Below are 20,090 nucleotides of genomic sequence, written 5' to 3'. Positions count from 1 at the left end.
GGACAGTCCTAATGAACTGAAATGGGATTTATGTAGAATGATAGAGCAACTGAATTTGTTTCTTTTATTATGAAATTGGGGACAATCAGCAACTGATTGTCCTAATCCATCTTTATTACAAATGAACCATACATATGTAAAAACAGCTAAGTGTGTTCACTGTAGTCACCACTGGTGGTGTGTGGAGGTGCGTTTTTGTCTTGCAGTGTTAGACCAGGAGCATGTGAAGGTGGAGGGAGAGGGAAAGGGTGACAGGAACTAGCATGAATATTATTGCTCCACCTCTAGGAGTTTTACCTGCATCCATCTGCCCTGTCCAAATTCCAATAGTGCATCTTCCATATGGATGGAATGGGCAATTTCAGTATCTTGGTGTACCCTAGACTACTACTTCTCAAGTTCTACAGTACATAGGGACTACCTGGGGATCTCATTAAAATACAGACACTGATTTAGTAGGTCTGGGCTGCAAGCTTGAGATTCTGCATTTCCAACAAGCCCCCCAAGGGATCTCAATGCTGCTGGTCCACAGACCACTTTTAAACAGTAAAGATATTTCCTGGTATCTTCTTTCTCTGTTGGAGCTTCGGTTAGAATCTCAATGAAATATGCCAGCTAAAATCCTACACAGTCACTTTGTTGTGCTATCAAATATTTTTCATTCTACCTAACTATCCAACTATATTTTTTGCACCATTAACCATCCCCATCCCCAAATAACCTCCCCAGCCTCTGATAACCATCATTCTGCTCTCTGTCTCCATGAGATCAATTGTTGTAATATTTAGCTCCCACATATGAGTGAGAACATGCGAGATTTGTCTTTCTGTGCTTGGCTTATTTCATTTAATATAATGTTCTCTGGTTCTATCTATGCTGTTGCAAATGACAGGATTTCATTCTTCTTTATGGCTATATAATATTCCATTGTGTATATGTACCACAATTTCTTTATCTATTCATCCATTGACGGGCACTTGGGTTGATTCCAAGTCTTTGTTACTGTGAACAGTGCTGCAATGAACTGGGAGTGCAGATACCTTTTCAATACACTAATTTCCTTTCTTTTGGATATATAATCAGCAGTGGGATTGCTGGGTCATATGGTAGTTCTATAATCATCAATGAGTTATGGCATACTTTTTTTTCTTTTTTTTTTTTGAGACAGAGTCTCACTCTGTTGCGCAGGCTAGAGTGCCCTGGCATCAGCCTAGCTCACAGCAACCTCAAACTCCTGGGCTCAAGCAATCCTCCTGCCTCAGCCTCCCGAGTAGCTGGGACTACAGGCATGTGCCACCATGCCCAGCTAATTTTTTCTGTATTTTTCTATATTTTTAGTTGTCCATATAATTGCTTTCTATTTTTAGTAGAAATGGGGTCTCACTCTTGCTCAGACTTATCTCGAACTCCTGAGCTCAAACAATCTGCCCACCTCAGCCTCCCAGAGTGCTAGAATTACAGGTGTGAGCCACCACGGCCGGCCGGTATACTTTTAAATAACTAAGAAAAATTGAATTGAAATGTTCCTAACACAAAGAAATGATACCCCATTTACCTTGATTTGATTAATACACATAATACACATTGTGTTCCTGTATCCAAACATCACATGTACCCTATAAATATATACAACCATTGTGTACCCATAAAAAATAAAAATAAAAAATCTTTAAAAGTAAAATAAAATCCTACACAGGAAGGTCTCCCGTGAAACGATGGGAAGTTCTAGGGGCGACCTCTATACAAATCGAAGTGTTTCTCAATGAGAAATGATTATTTAGATACTTATCTGCAGTTAAACCTTTGGTGATTACTCTTTAGTCTGGAGACTGCGGCGTTTCCTTAAGACGTTTTCCCCTGGATGAGGAGCAACCCAGGGAGCATCTTTTCAGGAATTGCACATGGCGCTGCTGAAATTCTCTATCCCAAATGCAGGGGGCGCTGGCGCGCTCGGATGGGTAGCTAGAGCCGAGGAGAGCGGCTGCAGGCTGCAGGGCTGAACGGGCTGTTTGTTAGGGGCTTGCTTTCATCCAAGAGGAGTCAGGAAATCAGAGCCAGGACAAGGGGAGAGGAGAACTGGGACCACAGGTGCACCCAAACCAAGAAACAAAGCAGAAGCCAGGAGACCCATCTGTGCTACAGAAAGAGACATGAAAGAAGTTCGGGTGAAGTTAGGAGGAGTTTCTCAATCTAGAGGTCTGGGGGTCCTTGGGCCAGGTCTGTACCCTGGCAGCCTGCCGTCCCCGTCATCTGACATTAATTTATCAGCTCATTCATTCAACAAATATTACCAAGCACCTCCTACCCACCAGGTATTCTTCTGGGTTCTGGGGACACAATAGTGAACAAAACAGACTCCCTGTCCTCACGAGAAGAAGGAGGTCCCCTGATAACAAATAAGCATGTAGAGACATCAGAGGAGACTGTGGAGAAAAATAAACAAGGCAAGAGTTTGGAGACCGTGTGTTCCGGGTGCATTTGCTGTTTTACACAGCGTGTTCAGGAGCGGTGTCTGATGGTGCGAAGGACACAGGGGAAGAAAAGGAGCGGCTCTGCCTGCTGGACTCAGGCAGAAACGTTACAGACCTTAGTCGTAGTGGACCTGGAAGGGCCCAGAACCTTGTATCACCGTTAGGCTTTAGTATCCACACCTAAACATCTGAAATGGCCTCAGTGAAAGCTCATATAATGAGATGCTTACATTCTGTTTTTATTTTAGAAATTTTATTTTAAGGTTATGCCAGAAGAAACATTTGTAGCTTTCAAATTAATTGGACCCACAACTGGATTCAGATGAAATGAGGCAGGTTGGGGATTCAGGAAAGGCTCTCCTGACCAGGTAATGTTTCAGGTGAGACCTAAAGGATGAGTGAAGGTTAGCCATGGTGGAGGGAAGGTCTGAGTGGCCCAAATAGAGAGAACAGTATGTGCAAAGGCCCTGAGGTAGCTTGTTCATCTCAAAGATGGCACTTTCAAGACGATACCCTGCAGCCTTGAATCTCCAAGCAGGGAGTGGGCACCTTCTCCTTAGTCGTCAGCCAGATCTGTTAGCCACATCTTCTCTGAAGGCATTTTGGGGTGTGCATATCCTCCATTCCCCTGTCCTATGCTGCTTTTGGTGTGTTCAGGATCTTCTTTATATTAGATGCTGGTTCTTTAATTTTTTAAAGCCTTGAAACCATTCCTGTGACCCCTGAAGTTTATCTCCCTTGGGTCCTGAGGGCAACTGGCCTTCTGGCCCTGAATTCCTATTCTCTTGAGTCAGTGCCAGGCTTGGCTGGCTGCTCATTCAGTGGCATCTGGAAAATAACTTTCCTGCTCCATGTTTTAGCTTTTTTATAACTACATACCATTCTATAATCTCACAGTCATATTCTGAAAGCCTCAGTTAAAAAATAAAAGTTTAAGACGCTTTGAAGAAAATCTTATATAACTATATTTAGTTTTATACTAGGAGTAGAGAACCAAAAAATGTAATTATAAGTGTACCCAGTTTTTGGAAAAACTGATACATGGAAATTCTCATAGCACAGTTATATTTGGAGAGGATTTTTCATATTAAAAATCACTGCTAGTTTCCTTTAGATAATTTTCCCAGTGTCATTAAAATCAGATCAGGTTTCCAAAACATTCAGTGCATATCAACTTTTTGGCATCTGGAGGCGGATATCCACTGGGCAGAGCGCAGCACATCTGTATGTGCTCCCCGCACAGGACGTGCTAGGCCTCTCCTGGAAGCCTCTAAGCTCTAACCCTCAGTTAGGCCCCTTCGTGCCTGCACGGAGATACTGCCTGGCCCAGGCTCTGGACCGGAGCTGCCCTTGGAAGACCCTCGGCTCACTGGCCTTTTTCTGTCCCAGACCCATTCCAGTTACTGCCCCATCTCTTCGCTCCTCTTTCCAACAAAACTCCTCGAGAGTTGTCTATACTGACTGTCTCCAATTCTTCCCTTCTCATTACCTCTCGAACCCATTTTAATCAGGCTGCCACCCCCCCCCGTCCCATACCCCCTGAAACTGTTTTTGTCCAGGTCACCAGCCAAATCCAGTGGACACTGCCCTGTCCTCTTCTTACTTGACCTCTCAGGAGCTGATTTCTCTCTGCTGGAAACCCTGTCCTTACCTGGTCTCTGCACAAGCTTCCTCTCGTGCTTCTCTTCCCACCGCCCTCATCACTCCTTGCTAGTTCTTCTTCTCCCCAATCCCCAGTCATTGGAATATTCTGGGGCTCAATCCTCGGACTTCTGTCCTCATTGTACAGCTGCTCCCTAGATGATATCGTTTGGCCATGTGGCTTTAAATATAGTAGTCCTCTCTAATTTACAGTTTTCTTTTTCTGGGTTTCAGTTGCCCATGGTCAACCACGGTCCAAAAATATTAAGATATTTTGAGAGAGAGAGAGACCACATTCATAAAATTTTTATTACAGTATGTTGTTTTAATTGTTCTATATATTTTTTTTTTGAGACAGAGTGTCGCTTTGTTGCCCGGGCTAGAGTGAGTGCCATGGCATCAGCCTAGCTCACAGCAACCTCAAACTCCTGGGCTTAAGCGATCCTACTGCCTCAGCCTCCTGAGTAGCTGGGACTACAGGCATGTGCCACCATGCCCGGCTAATTTTTTATATATATTTTAGTTGGCCAGATAATTTCTTTCTATTTTTTTTTTTTTCAGTAGAGACGGGGGTCTCGCTCTTGCTCAGGCTGGTCTCAAACTCCTGACCTCGAGTGATCCACCCGCCTCAGCCTTCCAGAGTGCTAGGATTACAGGCGTGAGCCACTGCGCCTGGCCTAATTGTTCTATTTTATTATTGGTTATTACTGTTAACCTTTTACGGTGCCTAATTTATAAGTTAAAGTTTATCATAGGTATTTATATATGGGAAAAAACATAGTATACATAGGGTTTGGTACTATTCGCAGTTTCAGGTAGCCACTGGGGGTCTTGGAACATATCCCCTGCAGATAAGCGGGGATACTGTATATCGTGAAAACTACCAAATTCATGTTCCAGTTGGGACCACTCTTCTGAATGCCAGATTCATATATCCAGCTGCTGACTTCACACCTCCACCTGCATGTTTAACAGCGTGTCCACGACTGGGCTCTGATTCTACCTTGCAAAGCTGGCTCCTTACAAAGTGTGAATAATGGCCCCTTAAAGACGTCCACATCCTAATCCCCAGAACGTGTGGATGTTACCATACAGGGCAAAAAGGATTTTGCAGATGTGATTAAGCTAAGGATTTTGAGAATGAGGAAATCATCCTTGATCATCTCTGTGGGCCCAGTGTAGTCACTACGCTTCTTAAAAGATGGAGGCAGGAGGCTCGGAGTCATAGAGAAAAGTAGATGTGACTAGCAAACCAGAGATTGGAATGATGCACTTTGAAGATGGCCATGAGCCCAGGGATACAGGCAGGAGCTGGAGAAGACAAGGAGATGAATTCTGCCCTGAAGCCTCCAAAAGGAATGTGCTCCTGCCAACACCTTGACTTTAGACTTCTGACCTCTAGAACTGTAAGAGAAGACATTCGTATTGTTTTAAGCCACTGAGTTTGTGGTAATTTGTTACAGCAGCAATAGGAAACTCATACACACAGGCTTCCCCATGTCAGTAAATGTTGACTCCATTTTTTTAGTTACTCCAGAGGGACACTGGAGTTGTCTTTGTTTTTCCTCTTTCTCACACCCCACATCCAATCCATCAGCAAATCCTATTGTGTCTACTTTCGAAATACATCCAGAATCCAACAACTTTCCACAACTGCCACCAGCGCCATTCTGGTTCAACCCAACCCGTCATCACCTCTTTTGTCCTGGATTGCTACCGTCACCTCCTAATGAGTCTGCTCACTTCCCCACTGCCCATCTACAGTCATTCCGCACAGCTGCCAGAGTGATCACATTAAATAGCATTGCTCTCTCCTACCCTTCTATGGCTCCCACATCCTTGCCATGACCTAAGTAAGCACCCCAGCCTGGCTCCTAGATACCTCCCTGGGCCCATCCTCTGTCCCTTCCCCTGGCTCCAATGCCAATCCCACCAGCAGGCACTGCCCCATCACCCTTCAGGAGTTGAGGGGTGCTGCTGCGAATCCTGCTGGACGACAGCCCAGGTGCTGGGGCTGGCCTTGGCTGGGGAGAGCTGCCTCCCTCAACACCTATCCTATCGGCTGCCCAGGACAGCCGGCATCTAATGGCCGAATGGCTTGGGAGTGCAAAGGCCCAGCCCCTCTCCCCAGCTCGGGGCAGCTCTGAAGGGTCATCCTATCTTTGGAACCTCCATGGGGTTGTCTAGGGCTTTCATTGGGACTGAATCACAGCTCACCTCCCTCTGCTCAGTCTTGTTTCCTTCCCCTCTTTCCCTTCCACATCTTGATGCCAAAAGCACTCCCTGAAAAGCATTATGTGTGCTAATGCTCATCCCAGGATTAGCTTTCCAGAACCTGACCTGTGAATCTGACCTCTTTGCGATTCCTCCAACACCCCAAGTACCCTTTGCTTTAAGGCTCTTGCAATTGCTGTTCCTCTGCCTGCAAAGTTCTTCTCCAAGATATTCATGAACCTGACTCCCTCCCTTCCTCTAAGTCTCTGCTCTGATGTCCTGTCGCCTGTGTCCTTCCTTGACTACCTGATGTAAAACAGCAAACACTGCCACCATCACCAGCACTGCTATCTCCGTGATGCAGCTGAGGTTTTCTTCTATAGTATTTATCCCCATCAGATATATTTCCTTGTTTATTTTCTCTCGCTTGTACCCCAGCTTCATAAGGGCAAAGTCTTGATCTATTTCATTCATTGCTATTCCCATGACAACTTAGAGTAGTGCCTGCCACATAGTGAGGCTTAGTACCAGGTCAGGCTGGTGCTGGTCTTGCTCTGACCTGATTCTAGCCATGGCCCGCTGTCACACCCCCTGTGATGAAAGTTTTGCCTTGAGGGTTTTCATCTTGCCCCCTTAGAGCACTTTGATTCCGAGTCAATGCCTTCGTGGCTTCCATTATATCCTCCACAGCTAAGGACCTGCCTTGCTGTCTCCTCAGTCTTTCTGGAGCTCACAATCCTGCCCCTACAGCCCAGTCCCTACACACTTGCTGTTAGGCTAGCAGGAATCCCACCTCAGGCTCCAGATGTCCTTGTATTGTCGATTACTGGAACTCCCCCACTCCCATTCAAGTCCCCATTCTTATCAGTGGGTCTGGCCAGGCTCCCTGAACACCATGTCCCAACTAGAAACCACACCTTGATCTTCAGCATCAAAGAGGGCATTGGTACAGGGGAGGAGGTTTGCATTTGGGCCATAACAGCCTGGGTGTGAGTCCCAGTTCTGTCACTTAACAATGGGGCAGCCTTGGCAGGTCACTCCCCCATGCAAAGTTTCCTCCCTCGTAAAGCTAAGTCAGTGATGTCAGCCTTGCAGAGTGGCTGTGCAACGAGACCTGAGGACGTATGAAGAGTATCTGGCACAGACCTGACAGTCAGCAAATTTTGCCTGCCCCATTGTGTTGAATGCAAAAGTGCCATGTGCTCAGGAGGAAACTCTGAGACTAGGTAGCTCTATGTGCAAAAGAAAGTATTTGCTTGGGAAACCATTCACTATGGTGTGAAGGTCCATGATGATTCCAAACATATTTGAACAATACAACAATAGTCTGTGCCTCAAAATTATATTGTCAGCCAAGCATACTGGGTGCAGGCATTGTGTCATGTACAAGGAAGCGTGGCTTCACCTCCAAAAGGTAGCCTAGAGGTAGCACGAAAGCATAATGAGTGCATGAGTTTCCCTTTCCCATCCTCACCTTCACCTGATTTAATGGAAAAACATTTATACAAAACCTTGACAAATTCACAGAAGCTTTTCTAGTTCCCATTACTTTGCTATTCAAAAGGAAGGGAGTAACCGCTTCAGAGGTAGGGTGTGGTACAGTATATTTAACAGAGTGCTGAAAGCAAGTTCAACACAAACAACCAATGTTGGCAGATAGCACAATTCTCGAGTTATTTTTGTGATGGGCAGGTCTTTCCTTTTTATTCCATTTTCCTCCCTCTTGAGTTGGCTGAATGATTTCCAGTGAATAGAACTCTGTCCAGTACAATCCAGTTAGCCCACACTGAATCTAGTGTCAACGAGAGACGCTGCGTTGACACTCTTCATTTCAGTGGATGATTCCCAGTGCAGTGAAGATGGAAAAGGAACTGATGTTGGGGGTGTTGGGGGTGTTCATCTGTAATCTGTGCTCTAGGCCTGGAAGTGGGTTGTCAGCTCAGCAAAGAGAATATAAAAACATGCAATAAGGTCACCACAATTTCTGAATTCTGAGCCAGCATCTCTTGGAGAATCAAAACATGTATAGACACATTATGGAGGTGTTCAATGTGTCTCCACGTGACCAGGTAGGAAGCTTTCCTGGTCCAACCTGGGTGAGCAGTTTCATGTTGGCTTGGCAGGCAACATCCGCCATCTGAAGATGTGATGTATGTGTTTATCTCCCTGCAGTCAGCAGGCTGCTACAATCGCTACCAGCTGCATTTTCTCTGTGATACTGCCAGAAAGAATGTGTTTTAAGTCATTATTGATTACTCTTTAATCCACTGTGTTAGGAATGGAATTGAATCTGGCAGACATGGTATTTTTTCTCAATGTGCTTTGCCCGTTCCAATTGATAGGGGTAAAGACTGTGTCTTTGAGGATATGAAGTGAGCATCCAAGAAGTCAGGCAGATTCCTTCTTCATACTCAGCCCACAACTGTTCTGAGAGTCCCTATTTCCCCCTGGGGAGTTGAGTGCAGGGGTCAAGGGAGTATTTGAATCCCAAGAGAAGCCTTGGCATTTAAACTTCAGTTTTCATTTTTTTTTAACTTTTTGTTGTTGTTGTTTGTTCTGAGATAGGGTCCCACTCTGTTGCCCAGGCTAGAGTGCCGTGGCATCAATCTAGCTCACAGCAACCTCAAACTGCTGGGTTTAAGCAATCCTCCTGCTTCAGCCTCCCGAGTAGCTGGGACTATAGGCATGCACCACCATGCCCGGCTAATTTTTTCTATATATATTTTTAGTTGTCCAGCTAATTTATTTCTATTTTTAGTAGAGATGGGGTCTTGCTCTTGCTCAGGCTGGTCTCGAACTCCTGAGCTCAAACAATCCACCCACCTCAGCCTCCCAGAGTGCTAGGATTACAGATGTGAGCCACCACATCCGGCCAGTTTTCACTTTTTTAAAAAAAAAATTACATGCTCATGGTAAAAAAAAAAAATTTAAACAGTGCACAGTGAAGAGTATGCACTCACACCATTGACCTCCTCAGTTCCCATGCCCCAGGGCAACTACTGTTATCAATTTTTTGTGTATCCTTCTAGAGAGAGCCTATGCATAATAAGTAGAGCTTTGAGTCCAGCACGGTGGCTCACGCCTGTAATCCTAGCATTCTGAGGGGCTAAGGCAGGAGGATCACGATCGCTTGAGGTCAGGAGTTCAAAACCAGCCTGAGCAAGAGCGAGACCCCGTCTTTATTAAAAATAGAAAAAATTAGCCGGGCGCGGTGGTGTGCGCCTGTAGTCCCAGCTACTCAGGAGGCTGAGGCAGGAGGATCTCTTGAGCCCAGGAGTTTGAGGTTGCTCTGAGCTATGAGGACGCTGCTGCACTCTAGCTGGGGTGACAGAGCAAGACTCTGCCTCAAAAAAAGAAAAAAAAAAAGACGAGCTTTGATTTTTAAAATGCATTTTTTTATGTTCAGCTCAAGTGGTTCATAAGATGCCTTTTCCAAATAACTCTCCATGGCAACGTAACTCTGGAACATTCACACGCACATGGACATATACATGTACGCACAGAGTCATTCTTTTAAGCATAAAATGGAGGGGAAATGATGCAACAGAGAGCGAATAGAAGGCAAATTACAGTAAACCGCAGTGGTTAGTGGCTTCTCAGATGGTTCCAGACAGCTTTTTATACAGAAATAGCTCAGTGAGAACCAGCCTACTCAGACTGCAGAACAAATCCCAGGAACTTGCTTTTGTGCAATCTTCTCCTTGAAGCTCAAGTCTAAACACATCAGAGCTTGGCAGGGCTGCACAGGGACGTTAGCAGACAGAATACTCGGGCTTCTCAGGCTCGCCTTGTTTTTTTCCCTCTGAACCAGCAGAATTTTCTTACAGCATACACCTGCTCCTCCTCTACCCCCAATAACACACAGAAATGGAAAGCCCCTTACATTTTTCTTGGTTGTGAGGTTAAATAAAAACCTAACTCATTCTCATACTCTAAAGGAAAGGAAAAGAAAACCACCAGTTAGTATAAAGCTAAGACATACAGTGATACATATATTTATGTCTTGCAGAAATAAATTAAGAAGAATCATTCTATCTATGAGGCTGTTCTGAAACTAAGTGACGCACAGTATTATCTGAATTTGCAAGGTGTGTTTGTCTTTGGAATAGAGGTGGCTGGTGGAGAGCGATACAGAGTAACTTGATCAGTGGTCCTTCTAGAGATTTTCCATAACTGAAGTGTGAATGGGGATATTTGAGGACTATCTTTTACCTATGTACTGATAAAGAATAAAAGCACTGTCATAATTATTAGTAAAATCAGCCCATCACAGGAGCCTGAGTAAAAATTTCTCATCAATAGCCAAATTCTCATATAGGAGCCACATGGACACCAATAGGAAAGGAACATTTCCATTGCATAGCAGATAGACTTGAAAGTTCAGGTCTTATTCTTGGTCAAAGGAATAGCTACTTGTACAGCTACAGTGATCTTTTCAGGAGTACTTTCCAGTAAGTGCTTCACTTTCATTCCCACCCAGGACTTTATATGAATCATCTCCTTTAATACCTGTGGTAGCTATTAAGTTTCCAAGATGCCCCAGAATGGCCCTTGCCTCTGCACACTCATGCCCTTGTGTGGTGCCCTTCCCTTGAATCTGGGCTGGCCCTGTGACTCTCTTGTAACCAGTAGAAGGGGGCAGAAGTGATGCTGTGTGGCTTTGCCAAGGCTAAATCTGGAGAAGCCTTATGGCTTCTGCTTTGGTCCCTTAGAATGCTTGTTCTGGAGAAAGTCAACTGCCAGATAAAAAATAAACTCCCCCGAAACTGCCATGTTGGGAGGAAGCCCAAGCTAGCCATGTGTAGTGGCTGAGTGGAAAAAGATGCCTGGCCAACCCTCAGCTATTCCAACCACCCCACACCATGTACCAGCCCTGGGAATGAAGAAGCCCTCTTGGATGTCCAGCTCAGTGTAGCCTTTGGGTGGTTCTGGTCCCAACTAACACCTGACTATAACTTCAAGTGAGACCCCCAAGTGAAGACTACACAGCTGGGCTCAGCCAACCCACAGAATCATCAGAAATATTAATAGTAATATATTGCTGTTTTAAGTCACTAAGTTTTGGGGTATTTTGTTACACATCAATAGGCTACTGAAACAATCTCCACATTAATGCTGCAAAGTTTTGAATCTCACGGTTAACTCTCCAACATCCATTTCACCCCTTCCCACTGTGCAACTTGAGGAATTGACCCCCGGTATAGCAGTACCCCTGATTAGTCTATGCTAGCATTTCTTTGTTTTGTTTTTTCTTCTCCACACTGAATACCTCAGAGTTTACTTTTAGCACGTCACAAAACTGATGATGCTATGTTGCATTTGCACAAATATAGTTAACAAACTTGTTGCTAAGTGTCACTTTGTAGGGTTTATTTTTTTCTGATCAACACTAGAATTTCTTAAAGTGTGGCCCAACAGAATCAGGGGTACCTCATAACTTGTTAGGAAGGCAAATTCTCAGGCTCTTCTCTGGACCTACTGAATTCAAAACTCCACCACTGAGGTGCAGTCACCTGTGGTTTAATAAGCCCTTCGGGTGATTTGTTGCATGCTCAAGTTTGAGAACCACGGGTCTCTATGGCAGTCATGGTTACCTGCCCCTCCTTGCTGATGACTGCCTTAGGAACTCAGGCCCATGCCAGTCCATACATAGCATTCCTTTGCTGTCAGTTATTACAATAGTTCGTGGTTGAGGGAGTGACCCTCTGTCCTGGAGGCAGCCATCCCGACCGTAAAGGGACCCAGCCTTGAGATGCAATTGACACTGAGGATGGAAAGCAGAGGTGCAGAAAGAACCCGGGTCCCTGGTACCAGGGTTTAATCAGCCTGCCCCACCTTTGAGCTTCCAGTTATGTAGGTCACTGAATTTCCTCATTGGTTAAACCCATTTGTAACTTTTCAGTTACGTTCAGCTAAAAGCACACAAGCAGACACAGTAGGTATCAGGATTTCTGTTTCACATGGGAGAGGTTAGGTAATCTGCACCGGTTCAGACAAGTAGGAAACAGAAGAGCTAGAATTCGAACCCAGGCCTCTGCTGTCAAAACCCACCTTCATAATGAAGCCAGTAACGGTGACATTTGCTCCTTTCCTGAGAGTAGAGGGTTTTGTGTTTATTTTTGGTGGTTAGGGTCTTGAGAAAACATGAAGTCAGTGGGCATCTGACAAAAGAAGGGGTACTGTGGAATGAAGAAAAGTTTCAGAGAGAGGAGGGAGGATGCACACAGGACAGATAATTCCTGCTGAATTCTATTCAGAGCTGCCCTGTGCTCTGGTGTTTCTTCATGTTCTTAAATCAGATGACGTCCTTTCTCCTCTCCTTTCCCCCAAAACAGATTGACATAATGTTATTTTGCGAGGCCAACACTGGAAGAGTGGAGAGCCAGTGTTCCCTTCAGGAGTAGGCCGATAGGTCCAAGCAGCTCCATAAACTGCATCCACCCACACCATTCTACTCCAAAGACACTTTATAATCACAAAAGGAACAATCTGGAAGATTCCAGTTGTCAACGCAGCTAGAATGTAGCAGCAGCAGACCTTACCCAACGGGCATCTAGTGTGACATAAATTCAAGATTTTTATAACCTTGGGGCTCTATCCCCGGGCTCTGCACCCCCTCCACGGATGCTGGCATTTGAGGGGGCTCATGCCTCTCTCCCACTACACCTCGCCTCCGCTGCAGGTCTCCTGCCTCCTCTGCGCCCCCCACAGAGAGTCCTGTGGCTAATTTTAACCTGTAACCTGAAGCCCAGAACAGGGAAGTCCCATGGTCCCAGAGTGGCTACAGCTAAAGGACACTCTTGGGGGAAACATGACACAAGGCTTCGGAGAAACAAGGAAAACAAGAAGGTGACTACTCTTCCCTCCAGTTTAAAATAAGGGCAGATCTTTATTGTTAAAAATTCTGATGGTGGATTTTCTCCTAAGTAGAAAGCGATCGCTATGGGAACCAGAGAGTAAGTAGGCACTGAAGACTCTGCCTCCACCCAATTGCAGAAACTCAAGTGATCTGTCAAGTAAATTGATGGCCTGCAGGTTTGGTTTAAGCGTTGCCTTGCATGGCCTTAGGCCTGTTCATGATTTAGTATCTTATTGTTAACAAAGAATATCTCCAAAACCGAGCTGGCAAAATGGGGCCTGTCTGACCTCCCCTCTCATGGCCGGCAACTCAGCTTTAAGGTTTGTCTGGGGTCTCCCTAGCCAAGAGGGGTCCATTGAGTCAGCTGGCGGATTTAGATTTTATTTCAGTTCACAAAAGATTGCCCTTTTTGCTAACTGGGGTTACTTTTAATGATTGTAATGGGCCTTCATTAAAAGGCCTCTTCCTATGTGCTTAAATTGGGTCATTCCAAGAGTGCAGTGCTGTGGGGCTGGGAAGGGGATAAAATCACTTGGCTCACCGCCCCCCCCCCCCCACTTATTTTATAGAGGAGGCAACTAAGGTTCACAGGGTTTCTGTGGGCCGTCTATAAGCAGGGGCTTACAGGTTTAGGTGGGTTTACAGATTCTTTGACTTGTAATTGGTAAAAGACCTGAAGCTTTGTCTAAAGACTTGGAATGTTTTAACATAAGGAGCTGTTTATCAGACATAAGCCACTGACATGGATTTGTTGTGTAAACTGAGGACCTGCAGGTGTGTCTTGCATAGCCTTAGGCCTGTTAATGGGTTACAAAGGGTGTCTCCAAGAAGGGAGGGGGGCATGATGAGGCCTGTCTGACCTCCCTCCTCCTGGCAGGAAATTTAGTTTTAGGATATTTCTTTGGCCACGAGGGGGTCCATTCAGTTACCCAATGGGGGAGTGAGCCTTAAAATTTCATTTTAGTTCACAATTCAACATACAATTTACCCATTTAAAATGTACAATGATTTTTTTATTAGTAGTATATTCACTGAGCTGTGCAACTGTCATCATAATCAATTTCAGAACAGTTTCCTTACCCTGAAAACAAACCCCGTACTATTAGCAATCACTCTCTACCCTTCCCACAGGCCCCCAGCCCTCGGCAACCATTAATCTACTTTCTCTCTCTATGGATTTGCCTATTCTGGTGATGTATGTCATAGACACACACAAACACACACACACACACCACCAGAATAGGCAAAAATATATAACATTTTTAATACACAAAGGGTTGCCCTGTAAGTGTTCCCATTCTTCCTCCTGCCTTTTTGCGATCCGAAGTCCTGCTGTGCTTGAGAAGAGTGGGGGACACAAGGTTTCCACGGCCCCCACGGAGAGCTGAGAGTAGATAAAACAGAGTTGGATGAGATGTGAATGCTCACAAGGGCCCTGGCAGGATTTGGGTAGCCGAGCTTTCTGGAAACTTCTGAAAAGCTGCTGAGATTTGTTTTACTTTTTTCATGAAGTGTTGCAGAGGGTCAACTGGGCTGATTAAGAATGAAATATCCTAGTTAATGACTATGTCACTAAAGAAGAATACTGAATCAAACGGTAGGAATTATTTAGGGCCTAAACTTTGGATGAATCTAAGGTCTAAACGGTGGGCTCCGTGTCAACATCAACCCCTTTATATAAAGATCCCTCAACAAAAATAGGAACCTTCACAATCTCTCTAGGATCTCTATGAAGGGCAGATGTGGTAGAACACTTGAGAGCTCACCAGTACTTCCTATCAGTTATCTACATTCTTCTAGTATCTACTACAGTCTGTTCTCTAGCTGCTCAAAGGAGAATGTCCTTTTGCTAGGATCCTGCATTTTTCTTGGTAAATTTGCCTGTCTTGGTGTTCTGGGGTGGTTGCTAGGGAGCATACTAAGGGAAATTGGCTTGTTTGAGTGGTTGTGCAAGTCATCTTACTTGTAATTACTAGTAACTGATACCAGTTACTGAACACAGCCTACATAATGTTTCCTATGAACACATGGGAGTTCTGTCGTTTACAAAACATTTTCATGTATTTGACCTCATTTGATCCTTACCAAGTGTGATCAGCCATGTAGGGCATCTGTCCCCTGGAGTCACCATGCATTAGCTGTGTGCTCTTGGCCAAGTTCCTTCAACTTTCTATGCCTTGGTGTCCTCATCTATAAAACAGAGATCATTATAGTACTTACTTCATAGGGATGAAGATTAAATGAGCTTCTAAAGACTTTGGAACTGAGTCTGGACTATAGTAAATGCTCTGTAAGTAGTTCCTATTATCATTATTGTTGTTATTTTAGAAATGTGGGAACTAAGGTGCCATGGACTAAATGTGTCTGCCCAAAATTCTTACGTGGAAGCTCTACTCCCCAGTGTGATGGTACTAGGAGGCGAGGCCTTTGGGAAGTGATTAGGTCATGAGGGTGGATCCCTTGTGGTGGCATTAGTGCCCTTATAAGAAGAGATGTGAGACCTGACTCTCTCTCTCTCTCTCTCTCTCTCTCCACACACCATGTAAGGACACTGCAAGAAGACAGCCATCTGTGAGCCAGGAGTGAGCTCCTACCAGGCACCAGATCTGCCAGCCGGCACCACGATGTCAGACTTCCCTGCCTCCAGGACTATGAGAAATAAATGTTTGTTGTTTAAGCCACCCAGCCTATGGTATTCTGTAATAGCAACCTGAACTGAGACATAGGCTTGGCAAGGTTACATGATTTCCTAAGAATGCAACAAGTGGGGGGGCTGAAAGCTAAACCCAAGGTTCCTGACTCATCGTGTTAGCGGTTGCCAAATTATCTGCCTGGAAAAATTGCTGTTTAGCAACTGTAACAAAATATTGTGCTGCTAAAACAAAATGATCATGGTTTTATTAACTCACAAGAAAAAGTTAACAGGTAGATTTTTCTCAATCTTACACTTTTCCCAATGGAAAAGGGGGAGACTGCTTTGTCTACTAGCACTTGCTTATGTTCACAACCAAACAAAGGCACTCAGATAAATATTAATGGGGAAACTCCAGAAATAATTGACCAGGCTTGGTTCAACTGCTTTTTTTTTTTTTTTTTTTTTTGAGACAGAGTCTCACTCCGTTGCCCTGAGTACAGTGCCATGGCATCAACCTAGTTCACAGCAACCTCCAGCTCCTGGGCTCAAGCGATCCTCCTGCCTCAGCCTCCCAAGTAGCTGAGACTACAGGCATGCACCACCATGCCCAGCTAATTTTTCTATTTTTAGTAGAGACGGGGTCTCACTCTTGCTCAGGCTGGTCTCGAACACCTGAGCTCAAGCCATCCTCCCGCCTCGGCCTCCCAGAGTGCTAGGATTACAGGCGTGAGCCACCGCGCCCAGCCAACAGCTTTTTTTAAAAATAAGTACCTGACCTTGTGATTTAATTGCATACAACATATCATTGCCATATTTTCTGCAGATACACCTGTTCCTAGATTAGAGGAAGGAATTAGATATATATATAATTTGCAGCATCCCCCAAAAAGCATGTTGCTCAGTAGAGAACACGATGACATCTAGCTCCAGCACTGAATAAGCACAAAGGCCACTGACTAAGCCACAGGCCTCCCTTCTACCAAATATAGATTTACTTTTGTATACTTTTCCCATAATCATGTGAGTTTCAGACAGAGCATATATGATCTGAGTTATTCAGGAGACTCTTAGCAAAGACAGAAGCAGGGCGGTGGGCAGAGAAGAGCAGCGGAGGGCAGGAGTACCTGCTTTAGTCATGCAGCCTAAGGTAGCCGCAGCACAGTACACTCAGGTGTTGGAACTCTATTCCTGCTCCTTTTAAGGGCAAGGGAGCTGTAACTGGGCTATTCTACTCATCAGATAAAACAATGTGGCAAAGCCGAGGATACATAACTCTATGCTGAGAAATTCCCAAGTGTGTATGTGAATACATTAACTAACAACTTGTTTCTTTCCTCAAGCATCTAAGTTAATCCAGAACTACGGTGGGACCCTAGAAACCAGTCATAATACAGAAAGAAAGTAATTGAAGATTTGGTTGGAGAGCCAATGAACACATACCAGTGGAAATAAAAGGAAGGTACATTCTGAAATGTTTCTGGCCACTTAGGGATGGCAACTTAACACTAATTGTGTGGTTCTCCATAATTAGTGCAGCCTGTTTTATCTTCCTGAATGTTGTGACCAACACTGTTGAACGTTAACCCAACAACCATTTCCAGTCGTCTTCCTCTCCTACCTTCTACCAGAGGAGCTGAAAAGCTAAACATTCTGTTTTGCAACCTGTGTGACCCAATCCCGGTGTATGAAACACAAGGGGGTTCCTGTGGTGGGAAAGATCTTTCTCCCTTATTTAAAGGAGAAAGATGCAGGAAAAAGTCCCCTTTGCACTTCTCTCCCTTTTTGCTTTGGATGCTATCATGTGAAGATGTGATGCCTGGAGCTGTGGCAGCCCTCTTGTGATCAGATAACCCCAGTCTAAAGCTGAAAGCTAACACATAGAAGAAGGTAAGGGTGGAAAGATGAAGAGATCTCCACTCCTTGACGTAGCAGTTGAGCTGCCAATCCAACCGTGAGAACCATCTACTTCTAGACTTCAGTAATAAAAGTCATTAGGTGTAAACCATTGTTTGTTTTACTTTACCTGCAGTTGGAAGCATCAACCTGTTACAAATGTAAATATATATATTTGAAAGTGCTTTCATGGGTTCACTGAGTATCTTGAGCCCCCAGGCTTCCATTTATTCCTCATAAAGTTTTAACTGCTGAGGTTTTCACAGACAGCAATTCCTGAGGTTAGATAGAGGCACTGCCTCTTACAGCACCCCTCGGTACACTGCGAGGTTCATGCAAACCATAAAGTACTACCCAAGTGTAAAAGAGAAATATTAGAAAAACACTCCTGTGTTAGGAAAAGACACTGACTTTCATGCTGTAAGGGACAAGATGCAATTAAGCAGCTGTGCCTCTTCTCCTGGGAGAATGGGTGTCGTGGAGCCTGAGGAGGCTGATTGGGAAGTATTGTAAAAACCTCCGCGGAGAGACATCAACTGCAGAAACGACACACTAAGCTGAAACAGTGAGTGCAGTTCCCTGGCTTTTTTTTGTTTTTAAGATTTTTTTTTTTTTATTTCAGCATATTATGGGGGTACAAAAGTTTAGGTTATGTATATTGCCCATGTCCGCCCCCCACCCCCCGAGTCAGAGCTTCAAGCATGTCCATTCCCCAGACAGTGCACATCGCTTTAATAGTAAGCTGACCTGAAGCTTCAGAATCATGAACAACTGATTAGGGTTTACCAAAACATAGAGTACAAGCAAAAAGTAAATAAAGAATTAGTTTAAACTGAAACGATAAGTTAGGACTTTATAAAATGTCTGCATATTTCAACTACTCTTCCTGAAAGTGTCGGCCTAAAAATAGTTATCTATCTACATTTTTTTTTTGAGACAGTCTCGCTCTGTCACCCAGGCTACAGTACAGTGGCATCATTGTAGCTCATTGCAAACCTCACACTTCTGGGCTCAAGGGATCCTCCTGCCTCAGCCTCCTGAGTAGCTGGGACTACAGGCACACACCACCACATCCAGCTAATTTTTCTACTTTTTGTAGAGACCGGGTCTCGCTCTTGCTCAGACTGGTCTTGAACTCCTGAGCTCAAGTGATCCTCCTGCCTCAGCCTCCCAGAGTGCTAGGATTACAGGTGGGAGCCACTGCGCCCGGCCTGTATATTTGTGATATGTAAAAGATATCTCTATCTACATCTACTGATCTCTATTTAAGCTAAGGATGCCAATGGTTAGATCTTGGCAGTTAACTGTGGCCACCACAGTCCCTCTCCAGTGTCCCACAGTCCACGATCCTCTGGCTCTTTGGCAAGAACCTCCTATGGAAACTGCAGAACTAAGCAATTAAGGTGGAGCTGTGACCAGCAACATGACCGATGACGCTCTGCTGTGCAATGCCAGAGAGAAAGCTGTTTCTAGGAAAATGCCTTTCTTTAAAACAGTTCTCTTATTTTCAAAGGATCCAAAGACCCAAGGCAAAGAAAAGGTTTTTAGCCCATTTATACACCACTGCTGTGAAATGGGGACCTAGGGCAGACGTGAACGGATGACTAAAATCTCACACACTTCCATTTTTGAAATTGAAGGTTGAGTCTGCAAATCATTTAGGGCCTTTGTCTACCTCATCTGCTTGTTCGCCTTTAGAAACTCTGCTGCTCGACCTCAAGTCAGTTTATTTGACCCTCTAACTTCGGTACAAGATTTCTGGTTGGAGAAAATGAAATGTACCTGAAATTCATTTCCAAGCTACCTTTATATTTCACTTACCCACTCCTCCAAGGTGTTCCTTTGCTTTCCTCTTGAGCAGACTTTTATTACACTGAAGATCAGACTGCACAGGGTGACTCAAGAAGACCCCAATTTTTTAGGGTGGGAAATTTGCTCAACACGCCCTCGGGGAAGGTGAAGTATGCATCCCTCTCAGGACCCTTCTACCGGCTGCTACCTCAGCTGCTTGCTTTAGATACTAGACTTCTTTCCCAAGCTTTGTCAACGTGGAGCTCACCAATCACTAAGCAGTGGGGCTGTGCTGGGGGCTTGCTGCAGACTGGCAGGCTCTCTGTGCTTGTGGAAGTAGGTCTGGGAGGATCATGTCCTCTAGAGAAAAAGCAGAGGTAAGAGGTGCAGAGAGGTGAGTTCAGATGATGGCATCCGAGTTTGCCCTTTCTGAACTTCTGGTTATATAAGCTATAAAAGGAAACTCTTTTTTGCTCAAGCTCGTCTGATTTGGATTTCCATCACTTGCAACCTGAATCTTCATAACTATTTATAAAAACTTGTGTATGAACCTCATAATTTCTCCTCAAACATGTAGTTATTTTAC

General features: G+C 44.7%; 1 long non-coding RNA gene across 1 annotated transcript; it reads right to left on the bottom strand.

Moving 5' to 3' along the window:
* Positions 1–14,189: 14,189 nt before the first annotated feature.
* Positions 14,190–20,090, bottom strand: LOC123638918. Its single transcript, XR_006735513.1, has 3 exons — positions 19,535–20,090; positions 15,271–15,375; positions 14,190–14,718 (listed from the first exon to the last, which is right to left on the bottom strand). It is a non-coding gene; the product is annotated as an uncharacterized LOC123638918 (long non-coding RNA).

This window comes from Lemur catta, chromosome 5 (genome assembly GCF_020740605.2).
Source record: "Lemur catta isolate mLemCat1 chromosome 5, mLemCat1.pri, whole genome shotgun sequence".
Lineage (NCBI taxonomy): Eukaryota > Metazoa > Chordata > Mammalia > Primates > Lemuridae > Lemur > Lemur catta.
Note: the sequence above shows the minus strand (reverse complement) of the source record. Positions and strands in the feature narration are given on the sequence as shown.